At 40.6% G+C, this 25,220-nt stretch overlaps 1 long non-coding RNA gene across 2 annotated transcripts; it reads right to left on the reverse strand.

Moving 5' to 3' along the window:
* On the reverse strand, positions 1 to 25,220 carry LOC134731875 (uncharacterized). Of its 2 annotated transcripts, XR_010114555.1 has the most exons (4): positions 25,082 to 25,220; positions 7,599 to 7,652; positions 2,274 to 2,427; positions 1 to 445 (listed from the first exon to the last, which is right to left on the reverse strand). It is a non-coding gene; the product is annotated as an uncharacterized lncRNA (long non-coding RNA). The 2 variants fall into 2 exon arrangements; XR_010114554.1 differs by lacking the exon at positions 2,274 to 2,427.

Here is a 25,220-nt window from a genome sequence, read left to right on the forward strand (position 1 = left end):
TTTGTCATCAAGAAACTCTTTTATTAACATTTTAATGACCCTTTACAGTTTACAAAGTGCTTTCACTCATATTATCTCACTTGATCTTGACCAGGGATTGAGGTGCATTATGTTTTGTTTCAGATTGGGCATTATCTGGCTGCCTAGAACTGGAAGCCAGAGTTCCTTCCACATGCTGTCAGCATTATAGATCCTTCTGTGTTCTTGGAACAGCCCCCAACTACTCTATCACTGTACTTATCACAAAGTGATGTCAATGCACATGCTTTTGCTGTCGCTTCTTCCTCCCACTTTGCTGTTTCTCCGCCTCCAGTAGTTTGTGAAATCCTTAAGTGCAGGAAGCAGGTGTTGTACTTCTGTGTCCCCATTTTCTGGGCACACAGTAGGTACTTTACAAATGCGCTTAACAGATAGGTGCGTAGGGACACCAACATAGAGAGCTTACCTAGGACACAGGCAGAGTGAAGAGACGAGTGAACACTGAGGCAATTATGATACATCTGTGTCATTCATTAGATGATACATTCTTTGAGGCACTACGGTGCTCATGTCTCATTTCAGTTTGTGTAACTCAAGATATGTCATTCAGACAGTAGTCAAAAACCTAAGAATGCATTCCTTTACTCATCAAATATTTACTGAACAACACCATGGGTAATAATTATAAAGGAAATGGGGCAGGGGTGTCGTGTGGTTACCCATAAACCTTCCAGCCAGATAAGACTCTTGCTGTCTTGAAATTATTAATGATTTTTTTTTTTTTGAGATGGAGTCTCGCTATGTCCACCAGGTTGGAGTGCAGTGGCGCGATCTCAGCTCACTGCAAGCTCTGCCTCCTGGGTTCACGCCATTCTCCTGCCTCAGCCTCCCCAGTAGCTGGGACTACAGGCGCCCGCCAACACGCCCGGCTAATTTTTTTGTATTTTTAGCAGAAACGGGGTTCCACCGTGTTAGCCAAGATGGTCTCGATCTCCTGACCTCGTGATCCGCCCGTCTCGGCCTCCCAAAGTGCTGGGACTACAGGCGTGAGCCACCGCGCCCGGCCTATTAATGATTTTTTAACAAACGTCTCCAAACTTAATTTTGCCCTTACGTAGCTGGTCCTGATGGCACCCATAATTGGGAAGTTCGGGGTTGTTACTGACCAAACCTGAGCGCAATGGAATGTGCTCTCTCTCCTCCTCCTCCTCCTTTCCTCCTTCTCTCAGTCTCTTTTCTCTTCCTCCCCTTCTCCCTCTCTTTTTTTCCATCTCTTAGCTCTGTCTTCTTCTGTGTGGTGGTTGACTCTTAATCACCTCGTTAGTGTGATCATATCCCTCCCTGCAACTAGAAAAGATGGCTGCTGGTAGTTCAGGCTGATGTGTCCCCAGTTTAGCACTCCCAACACCCATATACTAATCCCAGAGGAAGACCTTGTGGCAGAGCCTGGCGAGTTAGTCACCAAACCTGCTTTTCATTCTGCTGAACTCACAACTACATGGCATTTCCAGCCTCCCTTTCCTTGGCAGTAGCCATGTGACCAAGTTTGGCCAATAGAATGTGAGCAGATATGAAAGCCTCCATTCCAGTTTGGCCCATTAAAAACCTTCCAAAAGTGATTCTCTGTCCTCTTTCCCCATTTGCTGGCTGAATGGAGAGGATTCTGAGACCTAAGAAGAGAGGGTAGTCACAAGATGAAAGGGGCCTGGGTCCCTGAATGACCACATGGAAGGCCATGTTGGACTTATGTGAATTACAAATATACTTCAATTTGTTAAACCACTGGGTCCCTGAATGACCTCATGGAAGGCCATATTGGACTTATGTGAATTACAAATATACTTCTATTTGTTAAACCACTTCTATTTGTTAAACTTCAGATTTGAAGTTTATCTTTGCAGATGTTGGAGTAACTGATCTGTAACCAACATACACCTTGATTGCCCCTACTTGGGATGTCTACCACCCTTGGACCAGTTACTATTGCTGGGGAATGAGATGCTAAGAGTAACGTAGCCTGGATCATCTGCCCTTCTGGGAACGTGGGGCACCAGATCACAGCCCCACTAGGACCACATGAAGTGAAAGGGGGGTGTTGTTGCTACAAGAAAGTGGATGGGAAAATACATGAGATGCCCCTGCTGACCCCCAAAATCAGCTCCCAAAGCTCAGCCTAAGAGAGCAACCTAAAATCTCAAAGGGTCAAAAGATGTACTCTTTGAAAATCTGAATAGCTTAATCTTAAAATGACTGTTGCAATATCATCTCAGTTCTTCCAAAGACCTTAAAATTACCTTTAATCTCATATCAGGGTAATTCGCAGAAGCTTCCATCCTACTTTTATTCTTGCTTCAAAGACGACAAATAAGGTTCCAACTGAAGGTCTCACGGGTGGGAAAATGAGAAAGTTTCTTTGTCTAACTGTCCGTTGCCTTATCAACCTTCTGCCTAGGTATAGATACATACAGGAAGAAATGACAGCCACTCATTGTCCCTACTATGAAGTCAGCTCACTATTATTGCTTTCTGAAAAACTTTTCATTTTGTTTTGTTTTGTTTTTTCTCTGCCACTCCATCTTGTCTTAAAAGGTTTCCTGTTTTTGTTGTTGCTTGGTTGGTTTGGTTTTTTTACCCATGAGCATATTTTGCTCTTACTCAGGGGAACAAAAGGAATTTAAAAGTCTAGATAAAATTGTTTGAATTTTGAGGCTATTGAACATTCTGGATTATAGTTCTGATGAAATTATTCTGCCACTTACATCTTTGCAAATCATTCACTCTCTTGAGGCTCCTGTTCCTTATCTATTAGAAAAGCATAGATACCTTTCTACTGCCCAGGCTTGTGGTGAGGTTTAAATAAGATCAAATGCTTTCCCAACTATAAAAGAACTTTCAAGTTTAAGATCTTACAGTTGTCTGTGACAGTCTTCTCTTCAATTAGTATGGGTAACTGAAAGTCGATTGAACACACTGAAGAGCACTTTTCACCTTCCTTCCTCTGGAGTGTCCAGACCTGGCTCTTTAATCATTGCCCTTGAGCCCAATTTCCCTCATCTTTTAGATCTGTGGTTCTCAAGCTTGGCTGCACATTAGATTATCTGGCGCCCAGACACATCTCAGGCCAGTTAAATCAGAAACTTGGGATGGGACCCAGGCATCAGTTTTTCTGAAGTTTTCTAGGTGATTCCATTGTGCAGCCAAGGTTGAAAACTATGGTTTTAGATGATTCTTTCTGGAGAAATCAGGAAATTCTCTGTTGGCGCAACTGAATCTATTTAACTCTAACACATGCACGAATGATTTCATTTCAATAGATTAATGCACTTTGGACCATTACAATGGCCTTATGTGATCTTATGTTAGAGATAGATGGTTGCAAAGTTGTTTATCACACAGATGTTTATCAGCTATTTATCATCTCCTTAGCAGCATTCAGGAAATGCTTGAAGATGAGATGTATCTTTTTTTTTTTTTAGACACAGTCTCCCTCTGTTGCCCAGCCTGGAGTGGAGTGCAGTGGCACAATCTTGGCTCACTGCAACCTCTGCCTTCTGGTTTAAGCGATTCTCCTGCCTCAGCCTCCCAAATAGCTGGGGTTGCAGGCACACACCACCATGCCTGGCTAATTTTTGTATTTTTAGTGGAAACAGGATTTCACCATATTGGCCAGGCTGGTCTCGAACTCCTGACCTCAGGTGATCTACCCGCCTCAGTCCCCCAAAATGCTGGGATTACAGGCATCAGCCACCGCACCTGGCCAAAACGTATCTTGTCAAGAGCGCTGCAAATACCATTTTATAGCAACTAGAAGATGGAGAGGGTGATAAGATCTGAGCTTTTTCTTATAAACCTGCAAGAATACAATTACACAGGATGAAAATTATCTGGTGTCTGTTATGGACACTATTCATAAGGGGTGAGAGAGAGAAGGAGAGAGAGAGAGAGAAGGAGACAGAGAGAGAGAGAGAGACACAGAGAGAGAGAGAATGAGAAAGTTGTAATCCAGCAGGTAGAAATAGCTGTCTGGGAATGGGTTGTAGAGAACTCTCTTTCCTTCTTCTTGTGCCAAGTGGTAGAACTGGGAGGGAGGCAGCTGGAGCTAGTAAAGGTGAGTGGGAGGGTGCAGGTGCTGCCCTTGTCCTCAGAACAGGTAAAAATGACATGTTTGACCGCTGGGCTTAAAGCCATCTTCAGATGCTAGCCAGTCGTGGGAATCAAGTTTGTTTTTATTTGCAGAGGTCCCGTGAAGGCCCCCTGGTGGTCATGGGCGGCTCAGCCAGAGAGTCCACTGTGCTGCCTGTGGGATCCCCATGGATCAGCTCCTGCACCAGAGCAGTGCACCATTCTTCTCCAGCCAGAAGCAGCCTCCCTTTGCAGGTTGCCCAGGATAGCCTTTGGCAGGATAAGAGACCTGCAGCATCACATCCTCTCTCAGCTGCAGACATGGAGCACCTGCTGTGACATCTACAAACAGTGTGACCTTGGCACAGCTATTTAACTTTGCTGATTCTCAGTTTTCTCATTTGAGTAACAATATTTGCACGACACTGTGGTTGTGGAAATTAACTGATATCAAGGCATCTAAAGCTCCTGGAACCAGAAGGGTGTTCAAAGGCTCCTTGCTGTGTTGTGTGTGTGCTCTTATTTTCCACTTGCTCACTTGCCTCTGAGTCCTCAGTGACCTGTCCCCATGGTGTAGCCTCTGTTTCCTGAGGCTCAGCTTGGATGCCTCCCACCTAACACCACATCACATTGCTTTCCTTCAGTTCATTTTCTCATTTGACCTCCACACTAACTCTGGGAGGTAGATGAGGAAGCAACATCCTTTCCAGTGTAGCCAGGAGCTAAGCAATTTGCCCACCATCAAACAGCAAATCACTGGCAAGAGTAGCAAGAAAATGACCCACCATTTTGGGACACTTACTATGTGAGTAAGGCACATGCTGAGCATGGTGCATGCATTATCTCACTTTATCCTCACAAACAACATGGTGAGGCAGGTATTTTTCTCTCCATTTCATAGGTACGGAAGCGGAGGTTTAGATGGCTGACTTTTCATTGTAAGGAGAGTAGCAGGCATAGCCAGAACTTGAACCCATTTCTCATCAGCTGTAGAGGCCTCTCTGCCTCTCTGGCGGTAACTTGAACCTAGTTCTCTTGATTCCTGGAAAACTGCTTCTTTTGCAACGTGATGCTGCTCTAGGAACAACTTAGCAAATCCACAGCTACCAAAAGCACAGTGCTTGATTTCTCTTCTCTTTTCCTGGAGACGTTTTTACTTAGGATAACTTACTGTCTAATGCTGAATAGCCAAAAATGTGTGCCTCTCATGACTCAGAATTTTGATGGCCACAATCAGTTGGTCCCCAGAAAAATATCAATCCCCGCTTTGTTCTCACAGGAGAGCTCCAAAAGAGAAGTATAGTTCATTTTTTCTTCCTCTTTTCTATTTTCTTAGGTGTCATTCTCTGTTATTCTGTTGGCTGTCATTTTTGTTTTTTATGGACCAGTTGATATAGACAAACCACCACTAACAACCCAGACAGGCTGAGAATGGATAATACATGTGGCTTGACTGCCTCCTGAGATATTTCAGGTCCATTTACCCTAAATGGCTAACACATCTAAGAAAGAACACACACTTCTTTAGCTGAAGATGCTACCCTAACTTGACCCACATCGGAAGCAGATGTTTCCTCCTGGCCATTTGCCTTGGGCTTTTCCATGTGACTTGGGCTTTTCACACATGGTGGCTGGGTTCTGAAGGACAGAGTGTTCCAAGAGCAAACAGTCCAGGCAGAAACTACAGGCTTGTTAAAAGCTGGCTATGGACATTTTAAGATATCATTTTTGCTTTGTCCTACTGATCAAGCAAGTCACTATAGTCAGCCTACTTTTTTGGGAGGGGAATCAGACTCCAGCAGGGAATTGGGGTAGCTGAACCCTCAGCAATATTGGTTTTTTTCTCTGTTTCCTAGTTTGGTAGGATAAAAATGTTATTTTAATTACACTTATTTCATTACAAGAAAGATTGAACATGAAAAGGGACACATATTGGCAATTTGCATTATCATGTGAATTACCTAAATATTTTGGCTATCTCTTTCTCTAATTAATCTGTTAGGGTTTTGTCTTAGGACCTTTTGTGTTTCTATGTAGGAGCACCAGATGCTGGGTAATTTCTAAAGATAAAAGGTTTATTTGGCTCATGATTCTGATGACTAGAAAGTTCAACACCTGGCATCTGCATCTATGAGGGGCTCAGGTTGTTTCCTCTCATGATGGAAGGCAAAGGGGAGTCTGTGTGTGCAGAAATCACAAGGCAAGACAGAAAGCAAGAGCAGGGAGGACAGAGGCCAGGCTCTTTTTAACAACTAGCTTTCTCAGACACTCAAAGAGTGAGAATTGACTCACTCCCAAGGGAGGACATTAATCTATTCATGAGGGGCCACCTGCATGACCCAAACATCTCCCACCGGGCCCCACCTTTAGCTTTAGAGATCAAATTTCAACATGAGGGTTGGAGTAAACAAACATCCAAACTATCGCAGACTGCAAATATTAAAAACATTAAATTTTGGTCTATTATATATATTGTGACTTTTTTTTCCAGTTTCAATTTACCTTTTAATTTTTAAAGTTTTTTTCTTTCTTAATCAAGATAGGATCTTGCTCTGTTACGCAGGCTGGAGAACAGTGGTGTAATCCTACCTCACTGCAGCCTCAAACTCCTGGGTTCAAGTGACCATGCTGCCTCAGCCTCCTAAGTAGCTGGGACTACAGGCATGCACCACCACACCCAGTTAATTTTTTTTAAATTTTAAACTTTTGGTAGAGACAGAGTCTTGCTATGTTGTCCTGCCTTGGCCTCCCAAAGCACTCGGTCCTTTTAATATTTTACAGTGCTTTTTAAAAATTATCAATTATAAGCTGGGTGTGGTGGGTCACACCCGTAATCCCAGAACTTTGGGAGGCTGAGGTAGGCGGGTCACTTGAGGTCAGGAGTTTGAGACCAGCCTGGCCAACATGGTGAAACCCCATCTCTACTAAAAAAAAAAAAAATTAAAAAGCTAGCCAGGCGTGGTGGCGGACGCCTGTAATCCTAGCTACTTGGGAGGCTGAGGCAGGAGAATCACTTGAACCCCAGAGGCAGAGGTTGCAGTGAGCCAAGATTGGGCCACTGAACTCCAACCTGGGTGACAGAAGGAGACTCTGTCTCAAAAAAAAAAAAAAAAATTCAATTATTCCATTAGATTCCAGTTTCAAATTTTTTTTTCAGCTTCAATAACGTGTAGTTAACAAAAATTGTATATATTTATAGTACATGATGCGATGTTTTAATATATGTTTAATTGTGAAATGATTAAATTAAGCCAATTAACATATTCATCACCTGACATACTTATTTTTTGTGTGTCGTGAGAACATTTAAGATCTACTCTCTTAGCAGTTTTCAAGTATACCATGCATTATTAATTACAGTCACCATGCTGTATAGTAGATCTCCAGAACTTATTCATTCAGTCCAACTGAAACTTTATATCCTATTAGTCTGTTTTCATGCTGCTGATAAAGACATACCTGAGACTGGGAATAAAAAGAGGTTTAATTGGACTTACAGTTCCACATGGCTGGGGAGGCCTCAGAATCATGGCAGGAGTTGAAAGGCACTTCTTACATGGCAGCAGCAAGAGAAAATGAGGAAGAAGCAAAAGCGGAAACCCCTGATAAAACCATCAGATCTTGTGAGACTTATTTACTATCATAAAAATAGCATGGGAAAGATCGGCCCCCATGATTCAATTACCTCCCCTTGAGTCCCTCCCACAACACATGGGAATTCTGGAAGATACAATTCAAGTTGAGATTTGGGTGGGGACACAGCCAAACCATATCATCCTCTGATCAACATTTCCCCATCTCCTCTTCCCCTCCCTTCCAATCCCTGGCAACCATTCTCTCCCTCTCTCTCTCAGTTCTTTTTAAGATTCTGTATATGAGTGAGATCATGCAGAATTTGTTTTTTTGGGCCTGGTCTATTTCATTTGGTATAATGTCCTCCAGGTTCTGGTTTATCCATGTCCAAATTTATCCAAATGACAGGATTTCCTTCTTTATAAGGCTGAATAGTATTCCATTGTATACGTATGTATGTGTGTGTCTGTATAATGTGATATGTATTTTTTTCTTTATTCATTCATCTGTTGGTGGACACTTAGGTTGATTTTACATCTTGGCTGATGCAATGAACATGGTAGTACAAACATACTGATTTCATTTTTTTAAAGATGTATATCCAGAAGTGGGATTGCTGGATCACATGGTAGTTCTATTTTAAATTTTTTGAGGAACCTTCCGACTGTTTGCCGTAATGGCTTACCAATTTATATTCCCACCAAGAGTGTACGTAGGTTCTCCTTTCTTCACATTCTTACCAAAACTTGTTATCTTTGATCTTTTTTATAGTAGTCATTCTAACAGGTGTTAGGTGATGTCTCAGTGTGGTTTTAATTTGCATTCTCCTGATGATTAAAGATACTGAGCATTTTTTCATATCTCTGTTGGCCATATCGGTTGGTATGTCTTCTTTTGAGAAGTGTCTATTCAGGTCTTTGGTACATTTTTTATTTTTAATTTTTTTGAGATAGGATCTCACTCTGTTGCCCAGGCTGGAGTGCAGTGGCACGATCATGGCTCACGGCAGCCTTGACCTCCTGGGCTCAAATGATCCTTCCACCTCAACCTCCCAAGTAGCTGAAACTAGAGGCGTATACCACCACACTCAGCTAATTTTTCTTTCCATTTGTTAATTGGGTTGTTTTCTTTCTACTAAGTTGAGTTCCTTATATATTTTGGATATTAACCCCTTATTGGATGTATCGTTTGCAAATATTGAGGTCTTTAATCCATTTTTAGTTTATTTTTGTATATGCTATGAGATAAAGGCCTAATTTCATTCTTCTGCATGTGGACATCCAGTGTTCCCATCATTTATTGAAGAAATTATTCTTTCTCCATTGTGTATCCCTGGCACCTTTGTCAAATATCAACTGACCAGAAATGCATGGATTTATGTGTTTAAGTAGACTTCCCATCCTGTACTCAGATACATATTATCTTTATTCCCAACTTATCTATGGTTTAATTTTTAGTAATTAAATCAATAATCATTTAGACTTATTTTGATATATACTGGAAGGTAATACAATTTTTCCCAATGTTTACCCAATTGTCCTCACACTATTTATTTAATAATCTATGCTTTCCCTATTGATTTAAAATGCAATCTTCATCTTCTACTAAATTGTTATATATACTTGGACCTGTTTGGAGATTTTGAAGCAAAGGGAAGAGAGATCTATGCTTTAGAAAAACGACCGATTTACAGGAGGTAGAAGCAGAATATTTGCTGCTAGTACCATGTTAGATGTTAATCTGAGGAACACAATACGTTGGTTGGTTTGGAAAGTTTTTTAGGGACGTAGGCAGTAGTTCTGGGGTAGAGGAGCAATGGAGGTTCATGTAGAGCAGCCATGTTCAAAAGTGTGGCCTGTGGACTTCTAGGGTCCTAAAACGCTTTCAAGGGGTCTGAGAGAGAAAAACTATTTTCATAGTAATATGTCATTTTGCTTTCTCATTGTATTGACAATGGCACTGATAATGCACAAGCAATGTCGTTTTTACTGACCAGCAATTTTCTGCTGACACCTTAGCATGAATCAAGGCAGTGATGCCAAACTGTACTAATAGTCATTGTGCTCTTCAGTGCCAAACACTTGCAGCAAAAACAACAACAAGCAAAAAAAGAAAAGCAGTTTCAAGAAAATACTCTTTTTAAAAAAATTATTTTTAATTTTTGTGGGTATGTAATAGGTATATATATTTATGGGGTACATGATATGTTTTGATACAAGCATGTAACGTGAAATAAGCATATCACGGAGAATAGGGTGTTTATCCCCTCAAGCATTTATCCTCTGAGTTACAAATAATCCTCCAATTACACCCTTTAAATTATTTTAAAATGTACAATTAAGTTATTATTGACTATAGTCACCCTGTTGTGCTATCAAACAGTAGGTCTTATTCATTCTATGTTTTTGTACCCGTTAACCATCCCCACTTCCCCCCACCACTACCCTTCCCAGCCTCTTGTAACCATCCTTTTACTCTATGTCCATGAGTTCAATTGTTTTTATTTTTAGATCCCACAAATCAGTGAGAACATGCAATGTTGTCTTCCTGTGCCTGGCTTATTTTGCTTAGCATAATGATTTCCAGTTCCATCAATATGGTTGCAAATGACTGCATCTCATTCTTTTTTATGGCTGAATAGTACTCCATTGTGAATATGTACCACATTTTTTTAATCCAGTCATCTGCTGATGTACATTTAGGTTGCTTCCAAATCTTAGGTATTGTAAACAGTGCTGCAACAAACATAGGAGTGCAGATATCTCTTCTATATACTGATTTCCTTTCTTTTGGATATATACCTAGCATTAAGATTGCTGAGATCATATGATAGTTCAATTTTTAGCTTTTTGAGGAATCTTCAAACTGTTCCCCATAGTGGTTATACTAATTTACATTCCCACCAACAGTGTACAAGTGTTCCCTTTTCTCCACATCCTCACTAGCATTTGTTAATCCCTGTCTTTTGGATATAAGCCATTTTAACTGAGATGAGATAACATCTCATTGTAGTTATTTTTTTCTTTTCTTTTTTTTTTTTGAAAAAGGGTCTGGTTCTGTTGCCCAGGCGGGAGTGCAGTGGCATGATCATGGCTCATTGTAGCCTCTGCCTCCTGGGCTCAAGTCATCCTTCCACCAAGTAACTGAGATTACAGGTGCATGCCGCCACACCCAGCTGATTTTTGTATTTTTAGTAGAGATGGGAAGATGGTGGGGTTCGCCATGTTGCCCAGACTGCTCTCAAACTCCTGAGCTCAAGCAAGCTGCCTGTCTTGGCCTCCCAAAGTTCTGGGATTATAGGCATGAGCCACCATGCCCCGCCTCATTGTGGTTTGATTTGCATTTCTCCGATGATCAATGATGTTGAGCACACTTTCAAACGCCTCTTTGTCATTTGTATGTACTTTTTTTTTGACAGTCAATCTGTCACCCAGGATGGAGTGCAGTGGCATGTTCTCAGCTCGTTGCAACTTCCGCCTCCCAGGTTCAAGTGATTCTCCTGCCTCAGCTTCCCGAGTAGCTGGGACTAGAGGCATGTGCCACCACAGCCGGCTAATTTTTATATTTTTAGTAGAGATGGGGTTTCGCCATGTTGGCCAGGCTAGTCTTGAACTCCTGGCCTCAAATGATCTGCCTGCCTTGGCCTTCCTAAGTGCTGGGATTGCAGGCATGAGCCACCACGCTTGGCCTGTATGTCTTCTTTTGAGAAACGTCTATTCAGACCTTTCAGACCTTTTGTCCATTTTTTGGTTGGGTTGTTATGATTTTTTCCTATATAGTTGTTGAGCTCCTTATATATTTTAGTTACTAATCCCTTGTCAGATGGATAGTTTGCAAATATTTTCTCCCATGCTGTGAGTTTTCACTTTGTTGATTGTATCCTTTGCTGTGCAGAGGCTTTTTAACTTGATGTGATCCCATTTATTCATTTTTGCTTTTGTTGACTATGCTTATGGAGTATTGCTCAAGAAAATTTTGCCCAGACCAATGTCCTAGAGATTTTCCCCAATGTTGTCTTGTAGTAGTTTCATAGTTTGAGGTCTTAAATTTAAGTGTTTAATCCATTTTGATTTGATATTTATATATGGTGAGAGATAGGGGTCTAGTTTCATTCTTCTGCATATGGATATCCAATTTTCCCAGCACCATTTATTGAAAAGATTGTCTTTTCCCCAGTGTATGTTCCTGATACCTTTGTCAAAAATGAGTAGGTGTGTACATTTGTTTCTGGGTTCTCTATTCTGTTCCATTGGTCTAGGTGTCTCTTTTTATGCCGGCACCATGCTGTTTTGTTTTCTATAGCTCTGTAGTATAATTTGAAGTCAGGTAATATGATTCCTCTAGTTTTGTTCTTTTTGCTCAGGATAGTTTTGTCTATTCTGGGTCTTTCGTGGTTCCATATGAATTTTAGGATTTTTGTTTTCTATTTCTGTGAAGAATGTCATTGGTATTTTAATAGGGATTGCATTGCATCTGTAGATTGCTTTGGGTAGTATAAACATTTTAACAATATTGATTCTTCCAATCTAAGAACACGGAATATTTTTCCAATTTTTTGGTGTTCTCTTCAATTTCTTTCATCAGTGTTTTATAGTTTTAATTACAGAGATCTTTCAGTTCTTCGGGTAAGTTAATTGCTAGGTATTTAATTTTATGTGTGGCTATTGTAAATGGGATTACTTTTTAATTTCTTTTTCACATTGTTCACTGTTGGCATATAGAAATGCTACTGATTTTTGTATGTTGATTTTGTATCCTGCAGCTTTATTGAATTTATTTAACAGTTCCAATAGTTTATTGGTGGAGTCTAGGTTTTTCCACATGTAAGAGATACCATCTGCAAACAAGGATAATTTGACTTCTTTTTTTCCAATTTGTATGCCCTTTATTTTTTTTCTCTTGTCTGATTGCTCCAGCTAGGACTTCCAGTACAATGTTGAATAACAGTGGTGACAGCGAACATCCTTGTCATGTTCTAGGTCTTAAAGGAAAGGCTTTCAGTGTTTCCCTGTTCAGTATGATACTAGCTGTGAGTCTGTAGTATATGGCTTTTGTTGTGTTATGTTCCTTGTATCCCCAGTTTTTTGTGGGTTTTTATCATTAAGGATGTTAAATTTTATCAAAAGCTTTTTCAGCATCAATTGAAATGATCATATGGTTTGTATCCTTCATTCTGCTGATATGATGTATCACACTGATTGATTTGCATATGTTGAACCATCCTTGCATCCCTGGGATAAATCCCACTTGGTCATGATGAATGATCTTTCTAATGTATTGTTGAATTCAGTCTGCTATTATTTTGTTGAGGAATTTTGCATCAATATTCTTCAGAGATATTGATCTGCAGTTTTCTTTTTCTGATGTGTCTTTATCTGGTGTTGGTATCAGGGTAATACTGGCCTTATAGAATATGTTGAGAAGTATTACTTCATCCTCTATTTTTCAGAATAGTTTGAGTAGGATTAGTATTAGTTCTTTAAATGTTTGGTAAAATTCAGCAGTGAACCATCAAGTCCTGGGCATTTCTTTATTGACATACTTTTAATTACAGCTTTGATTTTCTTTTTTTTATTATTATTATACTTTAAGTTCTAGGGTACATGTGCACAACGTGCAAGTTTGTTACATATGTATACATGTGCCATGTTGGTATGCTGCACCCATTAACTCATCATTTATATTAGGTATATCTCCTAATGCTATCCCTCCCCACTCCCCCAACCCCATGACAGGCCCTGGTGTGTGATGTTCCCCTTCCTGTGTCCAAGTGTTCTCATTGTTCAATTCCCACTTATGAGTGAGAACATGCAGTGTTTGTTTTTTTGTCCTTGTGATAATTTGCTGAGAATGATGGTTTCCAGATTCATCCATGTCCCTACAAAGGACATGAACTCATCCTTTTTTATGGCTGCATAGTATTCCATGGTGTATATGTGCCACATTTTCTTAATCCAGTCTATCATTGTTGGACATTTGAGTTGGTTCCAAGTCTTTGCTATTGTGAATAGTGCTGCAATAAACATACATGTGCATGTGTCTTTATAGCAGCATGATTTATAATCCTTTGGGTATATACCCAGTAATGGGATGGCTGGGTCAAATGGTACTTCTAGGTCTAGATACTTAAGGAATCGCCACACTATCTTCCACAATGGTCGAACGAGTTTACAGTCCCACCAACAGTGTGAAAGTGTTCCTATTTCTCCACATCCTCGCAAGCACTTGTTGTTTCCTGACTTTTTAATGATCGCCATTCTAACTGGTGTGAGATGGTATCTCACTGTGGTTTTGATTTGCATTTCTCTGATGGCCAGTGATGATGAGCATTTTTTCATGTGTTTTTTGGCTGCATAAATGTCTTCTTTTGAGAAGTGTCTGTTCATGTCCTTTGCCCACTTTTTGATGGGATTGTTTGTTTTTTTCTTGTAAATTTGTTTGAGTTCTTTGTAGATTCTGGATATTAGCCCTTTGTCAGATGAGTAGGTTGCAAAAATTTTCCCCCATTTTGTAGGTTGCCTCTTCACTCTGATGGTAGTTTCTTTTGCTGTGCAGAAGCTCTTTAGTTTAATTAGATCCCATTTGTCAATTTTGGCTTTTGTTGCTATTGCTTTTGGTGTTTTAGTCATGAAGTCCTTGCCCATGCCTATGTCCTGAATGGTATTGCCTAGGTTTTCTTCTAGGGTTTTTATGGTTTTAGGTCTAATGTTTAAGTCTTTAATCCATCTTGAATTAATGTTTGTATAAGGTGTAAGGAAGGGATCCAGTTTCAGCTTTCTACATATGGCTAGCCAGTTTTCCCAGCACCATTTATTAAATAGGGAATCGTTTCCCCATTTCTTGTTTTTGTCAGGTTTGTCAAAGATCAGATAGTTGTAGATGTGTAGTATTATTTCTGAGGGCTCTGTTCTGTTCCATTGGTCTATATCTCTGTTTTGGTACCAGTACCATGCTGTTTTGGTTACTATACCTTGTAGTATAGTGTGAAGTCAGGTAGTGTGGTGCCTCCAGCTTTGTTCTTTTGGCTTAGGATTGTCTTGGCAATGCGGGCCCTTTTTTGGTTCCATATGAACTTTAAAGTAGTTTTTTCCAATTCTGTGAAGAAAGTCATTGGTAGCTTGATAGGGATGGCATTGAATCTATAAATTACCTTGGGCAGTATGGCCATTTTCATGATATTGATTCTTCCTATCCATGAGCGCGGAATATTCTTCCATTTGTTTGTGTCCTGTTTTATTTCGTTGAGCAGTGGTTTGTAGTTCTCCTTGAAGAGGTCCTTCATATCCCTTGTAAGTTGGATTCCTAGGTATTTTATTCTCTTTGAAGCAATTGTGAATGGGAGTTCACGCATGATTTTGTTCTCTGTTTGTCTACTGTTGGTGTATAAGAATACTTGTGATTTTTGCACATTGATTTTGTATCCTGAGACTTTGCTGAAGTTGCTTATCAGCTTAAGGAGATTTGGGGCTGAGACATTGGGGTTTTCTAAATATACAATCATGTCATCTGCAAACAGGGACAATTTGACTTCCTCTTTTCCTAATTGAATACCCTTATTTCTTTATCCTGGCTGATTGCCCCGGCCAGAACTTCCAACACTATGTTGAATAGGAGTGGTGAGAGAGGGCACCCCTGTCTTGTGCCAGTTTTCAAAGGGAATGCTTCCAGTTTTTGCCCATTCAGTATGATATTGGCTGTGGGTTTGTCATAAATAGCTCTTATTATTTTGAGGTACGTCCCATCAATACCTAATTTATTGAGAGTTTTTAGCATGAAGCGTTGTTGAATTTTGTCAAAGGCCTTTCCTGCATCTATTGAGATAATCATGTGGTTTTTGTCTTTGGTTCTGTTTATATGCTGGATTACGTTTATTGATTTGTGTATGTTGAACCAGCCTTGCATCCCGTGGATGAGGCCCACTTGATCATGGTGAATAAACTTTTTGATGTGCTGCTGGATTCGGTTTGCCAGTATTTTATTGAGGATTTTTGCATCAATGTTCATCAGGGATGTTGGTCCAAAATTCTCTTTTTTTGTTGTGTCTCTGTCAGGCTTTAGTATCAGGATGATGCTGGCCTCATAAAATGAGTTCGGGAGGATTCCCTCTTTTTCTATTGATTGGAAAAGTTTCAGAAGGAATGGTACCAGCTCCTCCTTGTACCTCTGGTAGAATTCAGCTGTGAATCCATCTTGATTGGTAGGCTATTAATTATTGCCTCAATTTCAGAGCCTGTTATTGGTGTATTCAGGGATTCAACTTCTTCCTGGTTTAGTCTTGGGAGGGTGTATGTGTCCAGGAATTTATCCATTTCTTCTAGATTTTCTAGTTTATTTGCATAGAGGTCTTTATATTATTCTCTGATGGTAGTTTGTATTTCTGTGGGGTCGGTGGTGATATCCCCTTTATCATTTTTTATTGCATCTATTTGATGCTTCTCTCTTTTCTTCTTTATTAGTCTTCCTAGCAGTCTATCAATTTTGTGGATCTTTTAAAAAAACCAGCTCCTGGATTCATTGATTTTTTGAAGGGTTCTTTGTGTCTCTATCTCCTTCTGCTCTGATCTTAGTTATTTCTTGCCTTCTGCTAGCTTTTGAACGTGTTCGCTCTTGCTTCTTTAGTTCTTTTAATTGTGATGTTAGGGTGTCAATTTTAGATCTTTCCTGCTTTCTCTTGTGGGCATTTAGTGCTATAAATTTCCCTCTACACACTGCTATAAATGTGTCCCAGAGATTCTGGTATGTTGTGTCTTTGTTCTCATTGGTTTTAAAGAACATCTTTATTTCTGCCTTCATTTCGTTATGTACCCAGTAGCCATTCAGGAGCAGGTTGTTCAGCTTCCATGTAGTTGAGCGGTTTGGAGTGAGTTTCTTAATCCTGAGTTCTAATTTGATTGGACTGTGGTCTGAGAGACAGTTTGTTATAATTTCTGTTCTTTTACATTTGGTGAGGAGTGCTTTACTTCCAACTATGTGGTCAGTTTTGGAATAAGTGTGATGTGGTGCTGAGAAGAATGTATATTCTGTTGATTTGGGGTGGAGAGTTCTGTAGATGTCTATTAGGTCCACTTGGTGGAGAGCTGAGTTCAATTCCTGGATATCCTTGTTAACTTTCTGTCTTGTTGATCTGTCTAATGTTGACAGTGGGGTGTTAAAGTCTCCCACTATTATTGTGTTGGAGTCTAAGTCTCTTTGTAGGTCTCTAAGGACTTGCTTTATGAATCTGGGTGCTCCTGTATTCGGTGCATATATATTTAGGAGAGTTAGCTCTTCTTGTTGAATTGATCCCTTTACCATTATGTAATGGCCTTGTCTCTTTTCATCTTTGTTGGTTTAAAGTCTGTTTTATCAGAGACTAGGATTGCAACCCCCGCCTTTTTTAGTTTTCCATTTGCTTGGTAGATCTTCCTCCATCCCTTTATTTTGAGCCTATGTGTGTCTCTGCATGTGAGATGGGTCTCCTGAATACAGCACACTGATGGGTCTTGACTCTATCCAATTTGCCAGTCTGTGTCTTTTAATTGGAGCATTTAGCCCATTTACATTTAAGGTTAATATTATTATGTGTGGATTTGATCCTATGATTATGATGTTAGCTGGTTATTTTGCTCGTTAGTTGATGCAGTTTCTTCCTAGCATCAATGGTCTTTACAATTTGGCATGTTTTTGCAGTGGCTGGTACTGATTGTTCCTTTCCATGTTTAGTGCTTCCTTCAGGAGCTCTTGTAGGGCAGGCCTGGTGGTAACAAAATCTCTCGGCATTTGTTTGTCTGTAAAGGATTTTATTTCTCCTTCACTTATGAAGCTTAGTTTGGCTGGATATGAAATTCTGGGTTGAAAATTCTTTCCTTTAAGAATGTTGAATATTGGCCCCCACTCTCTTCTGGCTTGTAGAGTTTTTGCCGAGAGATCCGCTATTAGTCTGATGGGCTTCCCTTTGTGGGTAACCCAACCTTTCTCTCTGGCTGCCCTTAACATTTTTTCCTTCATTTCAACGTTGGTGAATCGGACAATTATGTGTCTTGGAGTTGCTCTTCTCAAGGAGTATCTTTGTGGTGTTCTCTGTATTTCCTGAATTTGAATGTTGGCCTGCTTTGCTAGGTTGGGGAAGTTCTCCTGGATAATATCCTGCACAGTGTTTTCCAACTTGGTTCCATGCTCCCCGTCACTTTCAGGTACACCAATCAGATGTAGGTTTGGTCTTTTCACATAGTCCCAAGTTTCTTGGAGGCTTTGTTCGTTTCTTTCTTTTTTCTCTAAACTTCCCTTCTCGCTTCATTTCATTCATTTCGTCTTCTATCACTGATACCCTTTCTTCCAGTTGATCTCATCGGCTACTGAGGCTTCTGTATTCTTCACGTAGTTCTTGAAACTTGGCTTTCAGCTCAATCATCTCCTTTAAGCACTTCTCTGCATTGGTCATTTTAGTTATACATCCGTCTAATTTTTTTTCAAAGTTTTTAACTTCTTTGCCATTGGTTTGAATTTCCTCCTGTAGCTCAGAGTAGTTTGATCATCTGAAGCCTTCTTCTCTCAACTCGTCAAAGTCAATCTCTGTCCAGCTTTGTTCTGTTGCTGGTGAGGAACTGCGTTCCTTTGGAGGAGGAGAGGCGCTCTGCTTTTTAGAGTTTCCAGTTTTTCTGCTCTGTTTTCTCCCCTTCTTTGTAGTTTTTTCTACTTTTGGTCTTTGATGATGGTGATGTACAGATGGCGTTTTTGTGTGGGTGTCCTTTCTGTTTGTTAGTTTTCCTTCTAACAGTCAGGACCCTCAGCTGCAGGTCTGTTGGAGTTTGCTAGAGGTCCACTCCAGACCCTGTTTGCCTGGGTGTCAAGCAGCGGTGGCTGCAGAACAGCGGATTTTCGTGAACCGCAAATTCAGCTGTCTGATCATTCCTCTGGAAGTTTTGTCTCAGAGGAGTACCCAGCTGAGTGAGGTGTCAGCCTGTCCCTACTGGGGGTGCCTCCCAGTTAGGCTGCTTGGGGGTCAGGGACCCACTTTAGGAGGCAGTCTGCCTGTTCTCAGATCTCCAGCTGTGTGCTGGGAGAACCACTACTCTCTTCAGAGCTGTCAGACAGGGACGGACATTTAAGTCTGCAGAGGTTACTGCTGACTTTTTGTTTGTCTGTGCCCTGCCCCCAGAGGTGGAGCCTACAGAGGCAGGCAGGCCTCCTTGAGCTGTGGTGGGCTCCACCCAGTTCGAGCTTCCTGGCTGCTTTGTTTACCTAAGCAAGCCTGGGCAATGGCAGGCGCCCCTCCCCCAGCCTCGCTGCCACCTTGCAGTTTGATCTCAGACTGCCGTGCTAGCAATCAGCGAGACTCCGTGGGCATAGGACCCCCCAAGCCAGGTGTGGGACACAATCTCCTGGTGTGCCGTTTCCCAAGCCCGTTGGAAAAGCGCAGTATTAGGGTGGGAGTGACCCGATTTTCCAGGTACTGTCTGTCACCCCTTTCTTTGACTAGGAAAGGGAACTCCCTGACTCCTTGCACTTCCCGAGTGAGACAGTGCCTCGCCCTGCTTCGACTTGGCTTGCACAGGGTGTGCTAAACCGACTGTCCTGCACCCACTGTTTGACACTCCCTAGTGAGATGAATCCGGTACCTCAGATGGAAATGCAGAAATCGCTCGTCTTCTGCGTCGCTGACACTGGGAGCTGTAGACAGGAGCTGTTCCTATTCGGCTATGTTGGCTCCACCCCAGTATTAAGAGTTTTAACACATGCATAGATACTTGTAACCACCATTAACAGGATACAGAACAATTCCAATATCCAAAGAATTTCCTCATGCTACTCCCTGGTAGTCAGACCCTCTCCCCACCTTTAACCCTGGGCAACCACTCATCTATCTGTTCACTGTCCACTTAGTCTTACCATTTCCAGAATGTCATATAAATGAAATCATAAGTATTTAACCATTTGATATTGGTTTCCTTCGCTTAATATAACACACCTGAGATTCATCGAAGCTACTGCATATATCAATGTTTGTTCCTGTATACTCAGTCCCATTCCACTGTGAAGATGTACCACACTGTGTTTATCCACATTCACTCACTTAGGGACATTTAGTTCATGTAGTTCTTCTTGTTTAGTCTGCTAATACAGTAGATTACACTGATTAATTTTCCAATGTCGAACCAACCTTTTAGGTCATTTTGGGCAATTATAAATAATGCTGCTATAAACATTCATTTACAGATTTTTGTGTTAACGTAAATTTTTATTTCCCTAGGATAAACACACAAAAGTGGAATGGCGGGTTACATAGTAAGTGTATGCTTAACTTCCTAAGAAACTGCACAACTGTTCACCAAAGTGGCTGTAGTAATGTATGAATGTTCTAGTTGCTCCACATCCTTGTCAGGACTTGGTATTATTTTTAAATTCTATCCATTCTGATAACTGTTTAATATTACCTCCTGGCTTTAATTTGCATTTCCCTAATGATTAATGATATTGAACGTATTTTCATGTGCTTATTTGCTAGCTGTATTTCATCTTTGGCGAAGTGTCCAACTTTTTGCCTATTTTTTTAATTGGGTTATTTGGGTTCTTGTTAGGTTTTGCAAATTCTTTATATATTCTGGATATAAAAGCCTTTGGTCAAGTATGTGATTTGCAAATATTTTCTCCTAACATGGTTTGTCTTTCATTCTCTTTATAGTACCCTTATATAGCAAAAAATTTTTTGATGAAATTCAACTGATCTTTTTCTTTATGGATAGTGCTTCTGTTGTTACCTAATAATTCTTTGCTTAACCCAGTGTCACAAACATTTTCTCCTATGTTTTCCTAAAGAATTTTAGGTTTCAGGCTGGGCGCCGTGGCTCACGCCTGTAATCCCAGCACTTTGGGAGGCCGAGGCGGGCGGATCACGAAGTCAGGAGATGGAGACCATCCTGGCTAACACGGTGAAACTCCGTCTCTACTAAAAATACAAAAAATTAGCCAGGCGTGGTGGCAGGTGCCTGTAGTCCCAGCTACTGAGGAGGCTGAGGCAGGGGAATGGCGTGAACCCGGAAGGCGGAGCTTGCAGTCAGCCAAGATCCCGCCACTGCACTCCAGCCTGGGGGACAGAGCGAGACTTCATCTCAAAAAAAAAAAAAAAAAAAAAAAAAGAATTTTAGGTTTTAAAATCAGGTCATGTGAATCCTTCAGCTCTGCTCTTCATTCTAAAAACTCTTTTGCTAATTTAGTTCCTTTACCTTTCCTTATCAACTTTATAATCAAGTAATCTATGCCCACAAAAATCTTGCTTGGACTTTGACTGTAATCAAATTCATGGATCTATTTAGGGAGAACCGACATTTTAACTATACTGAATTTTCCAATCCATGAACACTATGGGTCTTCTTTCATCAGCATTTTGTAGTTTTTAGCACACAAATCCCACATATACTTTTGTTAGATTTATACCAGAGTATTTCATTTGTGAGGGAGGAGAGTGGGTCAGTTTCCAAATCCCACACATACTTTGTTAGATTTCTACCTAAGTATTTCATTTGTGAGGGAGGAGAGTGGGTCAGTTTCCAACGGTTCATTGTTAGTGTAGAAATAGGATTGTGTATGTTAAGCTTGTATCCTGCAACCTGCTAAATTTACTTGTTAGCTCTAACAGCTTTTTAAATAGACTTCTTGAGATTTACTATATAATTGTCATCTGCAAATATAATTTTATTTCTTCTTTTCCAATCAGAATGCTTTTTCTCCCATTTTCTTGACTTACTATAATCACTAGGATTTCCAGTAAAATATTAAATAGTAGTGGAAGAGACATCCTTGCCTAGTTCCCAATCTTGGACGGTAGAGAGCATTCAGTCTTTCACCATTAAGTATAACAATAGCTATGGGTTTTGTCAATGCCTTTTCTTAGGTTCTCTTCTATTACTTGTTTGCTGAGTTTTAAGAAACATGAATGAATGCTGAATCTTCTTAAGTGTTTTTCTGCATCTATTAATAGGATCATGTAGTTTATTTAGTCTGTTAATATGGAGGATTATATGATGTTCAAATATTGAATTCCTGGGATGAGACTTGGTCACAACATATTATTTTTCTAATACACTGCTGAATTCAATTTGAAATTATTTTTTGAGGAAGTTGTATCTTTGTTCATGAGGGATTTTAACTTTTAGATTTGTTTTTTGTATTGTCTTTATCTGGTTTTGGTATCCAGAAAATGCTGCCTTCATAAAATGAGTTAAGTGTTTCTTCCTTTTCTACGATCCAAAGAGCTTGTAAGAGAACTGGTATTTTTTCGTCCTTGAGTGTTTGGTGAAATTATCTGGGCCTGGAGCTTTCTTTTTTTTTTTTAAGTTATTATTCTTTTTTTCTTTTTTTTTCTTCTTGGCAAGAAGACTCTTGCCAGGGTTTGTTTTTTGTTGTTGTTTTGTTTGTTTGTTTCACAAATTCTATTTCTTTAATAGTTATAGGATTATTTCATTTACCTATTTTGTCCTGGGTGAGTTTTGGTAATTTTGATAGTGGCCCATTTCTCTCACATTATCAAATTCATAAGTACAGAGGTGTTTGTGTATTGCCTCATCCTTTTTAATGTCTGTTGGGTTGGGAGTGTGCTTAGAGCACATATGTTTTTTGTTTCTTTTTTAAATTTGTACTTAAATTTTTATTTGCTGATCTTCTCTGTATCATTCCAATTTTAGTATATGTGCTACCGAAGCAAGCACTAGCACAGATGTTATAGGAATGACTTCAATAAAATACTGAAGACAAGGTAGACCTGCAGCATAACTGATCCTCAAACATTGTTGTCACTGATTTCTTCTTTCAATTTCGTATCCAGTCAGATATTTGATTTGTCCTTGTCAATATTTCTTCTGATTTCTCTTCATTCCCAATACTGCTTGGCAGGGTCTCCTACCTAAATGATTCCCCTGCCACTTAACTAGTCTCATTGCTTTTTCCCACTGTCATGCATTTTTCGTACTGCTACCAGATTTATCTTTTTAGACCTCAAATGGTTCAACACTGCCCACAAGATAAAGGCCTTCCACATCTGGCTTAGTTCTGGTATTTTGAATAATACTTTTTCCCTAAATCAAGGGTTTTTAACATTTAAATTTGAGAAGGAAGAGTCAACGAATCTCCTAAAATTAAGATAAAATGTTGTATGGATGTGAATTTTATTTCTAGAGCAAGATCTACAGCTTTTTAAAAAAATTTATTTTTAGGCTGGGTCTCATGGCTCACACCTGTAATCCCAGCACTTAGGAAGGCCGGGGCGGGTTGATTGCTTAGACCAGGAGTTTGAGACCACCCAGGCCAACATAGCAAAACCCATCTCTATTAAAGATACAAAAATTAGTTGGGTGTGATGGTGCGCACCTATAGTCCCATCTACTCGGGAGGCTGAAGCATGAGAATCACTTGAACCCAGGAGGCAGATGCTGCAGTGAGCCAAGACTGCAACAGCCTGGGTGACAAAGCAAGACTGTCTCAGAAAAACTAATTTTTATATATTTAGAGGGTATGAGTGCAGAATTCTTAGATGTACATATTGCACAGCGGTGAAGCCTGGGCTTTTAGTGCACCCATTACCCAAATTGTGAGCATTGCTCCCAGTATGTAACTTTTCAACCCTCACCCCCCTCCCATCCTCCCACCTTTTGTAGTCTCCAGTGTCTATATGTACGTGTGCCCATTGCTTCTCAGCTCCTACTTTAAGTGTGAACATGTGATATTTGGCTTTATGAGTTATTTCGGTTAGGATAATGGCTTCCAGTTCTATCCATGTTGCTGAAAAAACATGACTTTTTTAATGGCTAAATAGTATTCCATGGCATTACACACACACACACACACACACACACACACACACACACACACACTTTGGGAAGCCAAGGTGGGAGGACTGCTTGAAGCCAGGAGTTCAAGACCAGCCTGGGCAACACAGTGAGACCCTGTCTCTACAAAAAATACAAAAATTAGCCGGGCATGGTGGTGCACACCTGTAGTCCCAGCTACCCAGGAGGCTGAGGTGGAGCCTGCAGTGAGCTCTGATCACGCCACTGCACTCCAGCCTGGGCGAGTGAGACCCTGTCTCAAAAAAAGAAAGAAAAAAAAACTAACAACAAACTACAGCCTCCACCTCCCTCAATAGTGAGTACAGAGTTATCACTCCTCTCTCTGAACTTAGATTTATATTTTAGTGACCTAGCCTAACCTTAACATTTTACAGATGAGTAAACAAATCTAGCACTTTTACCTGATTTGTCCAAAGTTGCTCTTACACAATTTGTATTCTGTGCAACTGAGATGGGATTTATCTGCTATTTTATATGGCCTTTTAAGAGGGCCTTTTCATGTTTCTCCTTCAGGTCGGAACTAAACCTCAGAGTTCTTCAAAACCCCAATTATCTTTATTGTCTTACATAAGCTAGCTGCCCAAATATTTGCTGAGAAGAGTGATAACCATTGTCATACTGAGTTAGAGGAAGGGGGCTGGTTAGTGGGTACTGGTTTTGGGGTACTTTTTAAAGGAAGCATGAGCACAATTTGGATATGCAAAATATTATTAAGTTTAGAGCTTAGATTTGGTAAAACAACACTTAAGGGTCTGTGTAAGGAGAGCTCTGAGAAAAGGGTTCTCAGACAGAACCCAAATTTCTCAAGAAGAACCCTCTAAACAGCATTAAAGAAAAAAATTCCTCTGTAGAAGCAACTAAAAAAAAGGAATACTCTGTATTTGGGAAAGAGAAAGGAATGAATGATAATAACGCCAGACTGAGTAAGCTACACAATAAATTCAAATTTCAACCCTATCACATCCAACCTATGTTGCCTCTGGCAAATTATTTAACTTTTCTGTGCCTCAATTTTCTCATGCCTGCCTACTTAAGGACCGCGTAGGAAGATTAAATAAAATGCATGTAAAGCGCTTAGGTCAGTGCCTTACTCTTAAGGCACTCTTAAGGGTTTGAGAAGGGAGGGAGGGGCGTGAAGTGGAATGGTCCTTGGTACATTTTTGTTACGAGGCAGTAGGATTCTGAAACAGAGGGCATAGTTACAAAGAAAGAAGTGGTGGTGGGGGCATCACATTTTCCTGGTGAGTATCTGAGGGCCCATCACAACTGTAGGAAGCGGAAGGGCTAAGAAGTGTCAGGCCAAGAGCACACCCTCCAGGGTGCATCTGAGAATTCGGCGGCTGTCGAGTATTAGCGCTTAAACGCTACGAGAGCTTTCATGACGAAGGACACATCTTTTGGGGAAACTCAGAGCTTGGGAGCGGCCTCATTAGCGGGGCACTGGGCAGAGGGGGGCTACCAACAGTCCCCTCGGAGTGACCGAGGGGAGGTTGAGGAAAGAGTGAGGTGGGAAGAAAATGGCGGCGCGGCCTCTACCGGTTTGCCTTCACACTCTAGCCACAGCCCCGGCTGCAACGGTCACTTACTGGAAACTGCAGAGAAACAACCTACTTCGTCCGACTTGACAACCTCAACCGGACCGAAGGTGCTGAACAACCAGTGCGGCTAGCGCCGCGAAACCCAACGCCCGACCGCGTAGGGAACGTCACAGCGCGCGCACGCGCA

This window comes from Symphalangus syndactylus, chromosome 19 (assembly GCF_028878055.3).
Source record: "Symphalangus syndactylus isolate Jambi chromosome 19, NHGRI_mSymSyn1-v2.1_pri, whole genome shotgun sequence".
NCBI lineage: Eukaryota > Metazoa > Chordata > Mammalia > Primates > Hylobatidae > Symphalangus > Symphalangus syndactylus.